Source organism: Salvia miltiorrhiza, unplaced genomic scaffold (genome assembly GCF_028751815.1).
Source record: "Salvia miltiorrhiza cultivar Shanhuang (shh) unplaced genomic scaffold, IMPLAD_Smil_shh original_scaffold_419_1, whole genome shotgun sequence".
In the NCBI taxonomy this organism is placed as follows: domain Eukaryota; kingdom Viridiplantae; phylum Streptophyta; class Magnoliopsida; order Lamiales; family Lamiaceae; genus Salvia; species Salvia miltiorrhiza.
Genome location: NW_026651545.1, coordinates 277799 through 288622, shown reverse-complemented (window position 1 = coordinate 288622; position 10824 = coordinate 277799). Strand labels below are relative to the sequence as shown.

Sequence of the window (10824 nt, the reverse complement as noted above, 5' to 3'; positions counted from 1 at the left end):
TAATCAAACAAGAAAGGATCGTATTTCATCATTGTTAACAACATAGATATCTATAATATAACAGAGTTTTTGTCGTATAGACTCAAATAACTAACAAGTTCGGATAACTCCGACTTATCCAAAATAACATAAAACTTCTGAGTACGCAGCGGAATAAGGTTCTGATTACATGTATGAAGACATGTAACCCTAGAGTTCATTAATACATAATAAGACAAAAGAGTCCCGCTCGTCACTTCATCACCATCGGCAGCTGCTCAACCTGCACATTTAAAAATATATGCAGGGCTGAGTACAAAAGTACTCAGTGGGCACATATGCCTACTATGAAATATAACATGCTTCGTAAAGTTGTAAATTGTCATGCCATCATAAACAGTACAGCAAGGGAGTTTTTCTCTAAAAAGGCCCAAGCTTACTAAATTCATTTGTGATTCTTAAAGTTCGTCTGCAGACTAAGTTCTCTTGTAATCTATCATATCTGGAACTGTGTGCCGGAGAGGTGGCCACCTCTCACGGTCACTTGACCGGCCAACCCGCTAGATGACTCACGGTCACTGGTGTACACTAGCCCTGGCAGGATAGCTATCAACTGCTCAAGACCCGAATTCGATTACATGATAAAAGCCACATCAGATAGATATCATACTGAAATTAAAACATTTTATGGCAAGACAATATTTGAAATAACTTCAATTAATTTAGTCATGAAATAACTTGCTTGAATGTAACATTTAAACTCATTTGATATATATGAAAGTAATGCCCACCTGATAGCAAAGCTTTGCTACAGATTAGTGACTCCTTGACGAGCTCTTATTCTTGCGCTCGACCTTTAATCCGAGAAAATAACGTAAGACTTTAAATCGAGGGAAAATTCTCAATTAAATGAGAATGCGTAATTAAACTATGCATGAATCTCGTATGCATGAACTATTATTCTGAGATAATAATCAGGGAATTTCTATTGTTAATCCAGGCTATCGGATTTAAACAAAAGCTAAGTCTCGTCTCATGAAGCCGGATAATTAACAAAAATTAATCCGTTCTCTTCGGGGTGTTCTAATCCGTCAATTAAATAAACCCCGCTCCTCGTAGTCAATAGAAAATAAATACTTCAACTTATTCGCTTTATAATCTCATAATTAATCGGGCTTAATAAATAAGAACAAGTAATGTTATAAAATTAAAAAAAAATAAAATAAAATAAAAAGGCTCAACATAAGGCACATAAGAATCACAATCAAACATCATCAAAACATGCTCTGCTTTTACACTGACTCAACTTCAAAATTTAATCTGTTCTGACTCCGACATCTCCTGGACTCGAGACTCATACCGAAAGAAAGATCTTCGAGTCTAGTTTCATATAAAAAAAAATAGAGTCGAAAACTCCAAGTGGTTTGAGAGATATGACGTTTTTACCACGATCTACCATGTTCGGCAGTTTTGAACAATCGAAAACTTGTATTTTTGAAAACTAGTAAACGTTGTCAAACTGGGCTCAACTTTGGTGGATATCTCAATAACACAATAAGGTTAATACCATAAAAATTTGGAAAGCTAGATCACCCAGGAAGCTACTGAAATAAATGACTCTTTTCTCTGTTCTCTGAAATTCTCAGTAGTAATGTGCAGTTTAGGTTTTACATTTTAAAGAAGTATCATACGAAGTTGGAATGGCTTGAAATTTTACCAGGGTACTCAAGACTCATGTAGGGACTTGCTATAAAATTTTCAAAGCTGTTAGACATCGACAAACCGTCGATCACAGTAGGTCAGTAGGCCTACGAAATTCATATTTATAAGTCCTTAAAAATAATTTATATAAATCAAGAAATAATAGTTTAATCCCAAAAATATTCATTAAAAGTCCATCCTAATTTAAATAAAGAACGGACCTCATTTAAAATAAATAGTCCCAAACTTGTTACGCACATATACTAAATCTTTCACGAAACATCCTTTAAAATAAACTTTGATACATAGAAAATAATTCAACAACTTGAGCTCTTAAGGGGTTGTTTTACAACAGACACCAAATCTACCTCGGATCTCCAAATGAGGCTCCAAAAGACATTCTGGAAACTAGACATTTCAAGGATCATTCTCCAATTTGAATCGAATGAAAAACAATTCAAACGAGCAAGATATGCCCTCTCAAAGATGGGTATTTAACAAGCAAAAATCTGTAAATTTCATATTTCCAGATTACAACCAAGTCAGTGGGCTTTCTTTAAAAATTCATATCTCCCTTTACAAAACTCCACTGGGAACCCCAAAGGTCAATCTGGAAACTAGGGAGAGATCATAACACTCTCCAGTTGGATTTACTCTAAGAACCTTCATGGTTTAGAAGATATGACTATCTAAAGTTCAGTGCACAAAAAGAGTTCAAGTTTGGCAGATTCAGAACATAAATCGGAAAAACCACTTTAAGCTTCACCAAAAATTCTAAAACTGAACAAGTAAGTTCCCAACATGTCAGTGAATATTCAGTAGAAAGATAGGCTTGAGAATCAAATATTTAAGTCGGCCTTTTCCACCTCAAAGTCGTAGGTTTGTAAAATCTACTGGATGGTACATGGAATAAGAACTAGATTTCAAGAATTTATACCGGTTGTTTCCCTTATTCAAAAATGGTGAGGCCGATGTCAAAAGAAAGATACGGGAGTCTAGAGTGACATATTCAAGTTTCAAAGGTTTTCACCGAGTGAAACTTTACTTATGATCTCCCAAAGATTGTTTACCAAAAATGTATTCCAGATGGGCAGTGATGTTTAAAAATTCATAAATAAATCATGCGAGCTCTAAATATTCTGAAATTTTACCAAAATATAGAAAATGTATGAAAGATGATACACAATTAATTTGGGAATTTTTGGGAACCGTTTGGATGGCTGGAATTGCCTTGCAAAACACTGCCGGAGCAGTGTGCTTATGGCAGATTCGCTGCCTTACCTCATGCACGGTTTTTCACCCAATAAACTCTAGCTTCGAGTGTTGGGGTACTACTGGACTGGAGCAGCTTGAAATCTTGGCAAAATAGTTAAGCCAAGTCTTCCTTCTCTTTGTGATTGCTGGTGCGAAATGGAAGGAATGGGTGAAGTGTTGGAGTTGATGGGGAGCAAAGGTAGTGGAGATGGTGGGGAGCATAGGGTAGTGGAGTTGATGGAGTGGGGAACAAAATTAATGGAAAGAAAAAGAGAAGAAAAAGAAAGGAAAAAAAATGTAGAGGAGAATTATTGATGTATTTTCTCTGTCTCGGTGATTCTGTAACTGTAAGATGGATCGTGTGCTCGTATATGCTTGATACTGTTTATTTAAATAAATCTCGTATTTCGACATGTGATTTCTCACTTAAATCGATAAATTATAAAATGAATCTAAATTAAATCCGTAGATTTAATTCGTTTGTTGTTCTAATATTTAAATTAAATCCGCAGATTTAATTAACTCACGAGTCAGAAATAAATCACGACTTGAATAAAGATAAAATCTAATTTCATCTTGCTTAAATAAATAACGTGACTTTGCTAAGTCAGTTATAACTCTGAAATAATATCATTAACTGCTTTAACAATATAAATTCAGGATCATAAGCTGAATTCATATTAGGATAAAAACCGTTTTCATTCACTGATGAACAAAAATAAACACTCATTACTAGATTTAAAATATATAAAAGAGCGGGTCACTACATTTATACAACACATTGCATAAGGCAATAGGTCGTAACTCTTTCATATTAGACAGGGAATCGACTTTTGGAATAAGGGAAATCCAAGTATGATTCAGCCCCTGCGGGAAAACCCCATCCGAAAACCACGAAGAACAGTTGTGAAAAATATCCTCCCCTAAAACATTCCAAAACTTCTGGAAAAACTTAGGATTCAGGTCATCGGGGCCCGACGATTTATCCGGGTGCATCTGGAAGAGGGCAACCTTGAATTCATATGAAAGTTTTTAGTAAGCTTCACATTCATATCATTATCCACACAAAGCTGAAGTCTATCAAGGACTTGATGAAAATTAGTATCTCCCTGCGGCATATCAAACAAATGCACAAAATAATTTGTAGCAACAAGCTTAACATCATCCATACCCTCGGTCCAACTCCCATCATCCCTCTGTAACCGGACAATCATATTCTTCTTTCGGCGAGCCGAAGCCATAGCATGAAAAAACTTAGAGTTATAGTCACCCTCTTTGAGCCAGTGCTGCTTTGCACGTTGTTTCCAGTGCGCTTCCTCACGGAGATAGAGACCAACTAGCTCCTTTCGAGCCTCTTGTAACTTTCGAGCAGCATCAATATCAGCCCTCCCTTGAAAAGAAGAGATCAATCTCTGAAGTTTAACCTTATCAAAACCCTTGTTATGCCGAAGATGCCGAGCCCAAACCGAGATAGAATCAGACACCGCCGTAAGGCGGTCAATAATACTAACACCACACAAATTCGTCTAGCAATTCCGAACAACATTTGGCAAATCCGGCTCTAAACACCACTTATTCTCAAAACAAAAGCGTCGCACACCCCGTGCTGACTCCAAACTCAAACAATTCAATAATAAAGGCACATGGTCAGACATTGGAACGGTGAGAGGATGAAGAATAGCCTCAGGAAAACGAGCCTTCCAACTAAAATTCGCCAAACCTCTATCAAGACGTTCTTCAACGAAATAATCAGTACCCAAGCCTCGAGACCACGTGAACGGGTATCCATCTAGAGAAACATCGGACAAACCACAATCCAGGACAGCAGCTCTAAACCCTGCAAAAAGCCATTGAGGATGAGCAACACGCCCTCGTTTATCTCCCGGATCCAAAATATCGTTGAAATCTCCAAAAATGATCCACGGATAAGAATGAAGCCCCGTAAGACGTCGAAGCAACTGCCAAGAGTCACGTCTACGAGCTCTCTCCGAAAAACCATAAAAGCCAGTGAGGCGCCAATCGCCTCTATCATCGGAAACAAGCATATCGATATAATTATTAGAAAAACCAAGTAACTTGCAACTGTTAGAAGATTTCCAGAACATACAAATACCACCACTACGACCAACACAATCGACAACAAAACAACCTTCAAAATGTAACTTGACACAGAACTCTTCCATACGAGACCTAGAAGATAAAGTCTCACAAAGAAAGAGGAAATTAGGCTTATGAACTCTGACAAGTTCAGAGAGAACATGAACTGCAAGCGGTTGGCCCAAACCCCGACAGTTCCAACATATAGCATTCATTGGGCTCGGCCGGCCCCGGATCCGGAGCCCGCCGTTTTTAATTTTGGTGCGTCGGAACCATCCTCGGACAAACCGTCAGGAAAAGTAACCAACGCTGAAGAAGTTTCCATACCACTAGGAGCAAAACCACGCCGCCTCTTATGTTCATCCAACAATAGCTCAGATGATTCGTCAATCATCATGGAATCTCGATCATGAAACTCATTACTCACATCCTTGAGAACCAGCCGGTTCGTATTGAGAACACCAGTAATTTGCAAAGGGCTCGTTTCACTCGATTCAAAAGGTATATCCTGATTTTCCGATTCTTTTCTTTTTTACTCCAAAAAACCCTTATCATGCAAAACCCTAGATCCAGCCGCCTTGTGGTAGGGTTTGCATTAGAATCGTCAACCCTAATCCACTTGTCACCCGCAAGAGCTAACCCTCGCCGATCCGTCGCCTTCAACCAGACTCCCCACTCCCGATTAGCCTCCTTCATCCCCAGCTTGAAAATTAAATCACAAAGAATGCCCCAAACGACCACAGAGAAAGCAAAAAATATTCAATCTCTCATATTTAAAGTTTGCCACAAACTTAGTTCCATCTTTTGTTTGAGTTTTTTGAACCTTTTAAGTGGATCTGACGCGGACACCCACTCTCACATGCATATACTGCCGCCAAACCCCAGTGTTGTTAGTAGTATCAAACTCCATGAACGTACCAATAAAATTTCCAAGCAGATGCCCCACTCCCTCCGTGATATACCCCTCCGGCAGATCATGTATCTGCACCTAGAAGGGTAGAACATCCAAGGGTACATTCAGAGGAAACTCCCCACGTTTCAGACGATGAAGAATAAGGGAAAATTTTCCAAAAGCCCATGGTCCACCATCATAGACACGTTGAAGATCAATCTCGTGAAAGAATTGAAATATGTAGCGTCCTTTCCCTATATCTTTGACAAAAATCCCTTTCCCCGATCACCACACACTTGCAAGTCGGCTTCTCATGAGATTGAAATTGATGGGTTGTTCAGTGAGAAAACGACCCACCAAACAAAGATCCACAGTTACATTTGAATCGCCCGTGACCTCATCATCGATGAGCAGTTCATCATCTTCGTTTGACAGATCTTGAGCCGCCATGTGCTTTTTCATAGATTACAAAAAAAACCTTTGAGAAAAAACTAGGGTTCTCAACGAGGAGAAAAAAGTTTACACAATTGAAATTGAAATTTAGTGTTTGTAGATATTATAGATCATTGATCAAAAAATTGAGTTTGATTGTCTCATGAATAAATTGTATTTAAGCATGATTAATAAATTGAATTTTTAATCTAAATGAAATGAAGTTATAATGACTTTGTGCATCGCAGGGGTGGGTGTACTAGTTGTATTTTAAAGGAAGAAAGAAGTATATGCAACAAAAAGATAGTCTATATATTCTTTTTAGTATTTAATTTGATACTCTCTACGTCAGATGAGGACAAAAATATGCATCCCTTGAAAATAAAAATATCAAAATAGATTCGGTTCAAATTCTCCGGAAACAATGCTTCCGGATCCAACCTTATCCAAAGAGTTCCGCATATTTCGACATGAAGGAGATCAAGGTAAAATACAAGATAGATATCAAATGTTATAGTCCAATTATAAGTCTAAAATGAGTCATTTTCCTACTATGATTCATGATATTTTAGCCTATACATGTAAAATCTCATTGTAAAATCATTATTCACAAGCTCTCAATGTTTCAAAGCCTTACGCAATATTCAATACAAAAGTTCTCTATATTTTCGCAATCTTCATGTGTTATATTTTCGCAGTCTTATTCTTTAACTTTATGCTATGAGTGATATTTTTTGGGCACAACAATGTCATTGAAAAATTTGTCACAATTTTATTTTTGATCTGTGCATAAAAAACTTGTGACTTTCATTTATAGTAGTAGAGTTCATACAATCTATATATTATATGAAAACACAGTTTGTGACAATTAATTTAGCAAATAAAACAACGTATAAAGGACAAATCTATATCTATTTTAATTAATCTATATCTATATATCTATTTATCTATATATATATTATATTAAAACACAGTTTTTAGCAGTTTTCTTTTCCGGCCAAAATTGATAGTTATATTTGAAAAAACAGTTTATTGATCACGTTGTAGCTCCACCAATGGCTCAAAGCCTCAAACCCATGTCCAATACATTATTTCTTATAACTTTGTTATAGAGTAGCATTTTCTCTCTCTCTCCCTCTCATATACACGTCCACTCCCAATCTGTGTAAACTGCATACGAAAATGCATAGTAATAGCTAGAAGGAGTTTCATAAGACACGCTCAAAATCATGGGTAATAGGAGGTGAATCAAAAGCGAAGAGAAAGCCATGTGATTCTTTTCTTGGTGTTCTGGTAGTATTTGTCGGAGTGCTTAAAACACACAGCAAATATGCATATATAATGAGGAGGGACACAAGTGAAACATGGATCTCTATATTCCGATGAAGTGGTCATATTGTTGGTGTAGTGATCTAATCAAGTCTGCCTTTTCCCCAGGTATGCTTTTGTAAACACAAATTTTTGTATTTCAATTTAAGAAAATACAAAAGCGCGCTACAAAGATAATTTGATAGAATTTGATAGAGTTTTGCGGGTTGCAATCTCTAGGTGATCCTCTGATTCTTCTCTTCCATTTGATTCTCGAACAATCTCAAAGGTTCTTGAAATATTTTGATTTGATGACGACAGTCCAAAGGGCTTCAAGCCATGATTTTGAATTGCACGTCGGAGTTGATTTGATTTGAAGAAGAACGTCCTTAAAATTTGTAAGAACGCCTTGAAGCTTTTGATCTTGAAGATTTGAAGCCTTGAAGCTTTTGATCTTGAAGATTTGAAGGATGCTTGATTGTTTTCTTGAAGATCTTGAAAATGCTTCAACACTTGAAGATTTGAAGACTTGAATGGAATTCTTGAACTCTTGAACTTTGAAGATTTGAAGGCTTTAATGGAATTCTTGAACTCTTGAACTTTGAAGATTTGAAGGCTTGAAGATCTTGAGTTGAATTCTTGAACTCTTGAACTTTGAAGATTTGAAGACTTGAAGATCTTGAGTTGAATTCTTGAACTCTTGAACTTTGAAGATTTGAAGACTTGAATGGAATTCTTGAACTCTTGAACTTTGAAGATTTGAAGACACTTGAAGATCTTGAGTTGAATTCTTGCAAGACTACACTTGGTAGAATTCTTCTTAGCTCTCCAATTCTCCTCCTCTCCAATCTTACACTCCTTCAAGTTATGATTTATGAGCACCCCACTCTTCTATTTATAGACTTTAGAGATGGGCCTCATGGGCTTTTATGAGCTTTGGGCCTCCATGCATGGGCCTTTGGGCCTTAAGTGGCCAATAAGCCCATTAATTCATTATATTAAATATTAATCATATATATATATCTATTTAATTAGGAATAAAATCCCATTTAATAAAATAGAAAATATAATTGAATATTTAATTCATGAATTTACACGTGGCACGATTTAATTCGACGACAAATTTAATTGTCTACAGCTTTATTACTACCTATGTAATTATTCAAAGTTAGAATCACAAAATACTACTGTCTTGAATGCTATTTGTCAAGACAACAAAATGTTTGAAATATACACATAAGAAATTTAGTTTGAGAAGAATCTATTTCCAACAACGATATGACAGAAAAACAGAGTTGCCTATTGACAAGCTTCAATGATGTCACCAAATGCAATAAGATGAAGGTAAGCTCCCGACAGTTTACATTCGGGATTTGAATGGTGATTCATTTTAAAACTAACATTTGTGATCAATCTAGAACTAACATAAACCGTGAGGTAACATATAAGAGGGGGCAAGACTTCTGTTCTCACTGAATTATCAAATGATCTCATAATGTTGGTTCTCTATCTTGGTTGCTTACTTTAAAATGCGCAATATATGTAAATAATATGCTTGTATGATGATGATTGGTAAACTTCAATTTATTTAAAAGTAATTTTGATTGATCTTGAATCTTGACATGAAACGAGTAAGGCACTGAGAAAAACCAATCACCATTTTGAAGCTTCACAGGTGCAAATTAACACGAATGTAATACTTAAGTCCAATCTCATATTCTTGATGTGTATATGTTACTCGGTTGCCTTTTTATGATATGTTCTTTCATAGTCTAGAAGTTTACTTATGTTTTGTTATGTTTTTGTTGAGGTAGTTTCTTGATTTTTTTTTTCAATTTTATCTTTGTTCCTTTTTTTTCCCTTTTCTTACATTCTCTGTATCATATATATCGTCTTTAATTTGGTTCGTAAGGAACAAAGGTATTTTTAACAATTTTGCCAATTTAATAAGAAGAAAAATAATATGATATATTGATATGGCATAAAGGTTCCTATATGATTCAACTTAGAAATCTCTTTTCTAGAGAAGTTTCAAAAACGGTGGTGAAATTTGAAAAAAAATCTTGAATTGAGATTATCATTTCTGTAAGAACAAATAAATATTAGGTATTTTACATTCTCATGAGAATCATATTTATGCTTGGAATTGAGGAATGAAACTTTTCTTGCTTCATTAATATTTGTGTAAAAATACTTGATGTGAATATTGATTTAAGAAACGATGGGTACATGAAAATTTATGAAATAATAGTAATCTTGGAAATGCATGTTTTTAAACAATATTTATGCTCTTTTATGATACAAATAAATAAGCATTTTCCTTTTTTTGAACTAATGGAAAATGAACAAAATAGATTAAGTCATTTTTCTATAATTTTACCAATATGAATGTTATATAAAATGGAGTATCTCAAAATCAATAATATTTTACTACTACACATTTTAATTTTTGTGATTTATTTGTCACTATTTTATTATACTATGACCATACCATGCATCACATTAACAAGAAATATGAATTAAAGTAATATTTTCATCTATTCATATCTTATGAAAATAGTTTTAACATACATTTTCCAAGTAAAAATATTTAAAATAGATATTGGTATAATACATTACTCAAACAATTTAAATAATTTAATTAACAAAAACTATTCTTACAATATTAATTAATCTAACTGATCATTTCCCTCCAAAAAAAAAATCTAACTGATCATGAAATGATCCGTTAGATTTAAGAAGTTTCCATGACTCCGTGCATCGCACGGGAGAACGGACTAGTTCCACTTGCATTGTAAGTGGGACTTTTAATTCAATAGTAATTCTATTCATATTTTATTAAAATTTGTGTTATTTATAATGTGACAAATATTTTATAAATAAAGAAAATATAAAATATTCCAAATAAAATTTGAGAACAAAAAATAAGATATTTAAAATGAGACAGAAAAAGAAAGTTTTGGCGAGGGTAGCGACGATGAGGTCAACATCTCACAAAACTTTTTCTAATTAAAAGGCAAATATAAATCATTTTATTTTATTTATTATTGAAAGAAGGGTTAATTGCCCCTAAATACACCACATTTCCTTGAATTCTATAATTGCACATCACCTTTAAAATCCGTCCCTAAATACACCACCTTTCATTGAATTCTACAATT

At 34.8% G+C, this 10824-nt stretch overlaps 1 long non-coding RNA gene across 1 annotated transcript; it reads right to left on the bottom strand.

Annotated features, from left to right (window-relative positions):
* LOC131004534 (uncharacterized) lies at positions 1–3686 on the bottom strand. Its single transcript, XR_009095052.1, has 3 exons — positions 2962–3686; positions 771–833; positions 1–262 (listed from the first exon to the last, which is right to left on the bottom strand). It is a non-coding gene; the product is annotated as an uncharacterized LOC131004534 (long non-coding RNA).
* Between the last annotated feature and the right edge of the window lie 7138 nt (positions 3687–10824).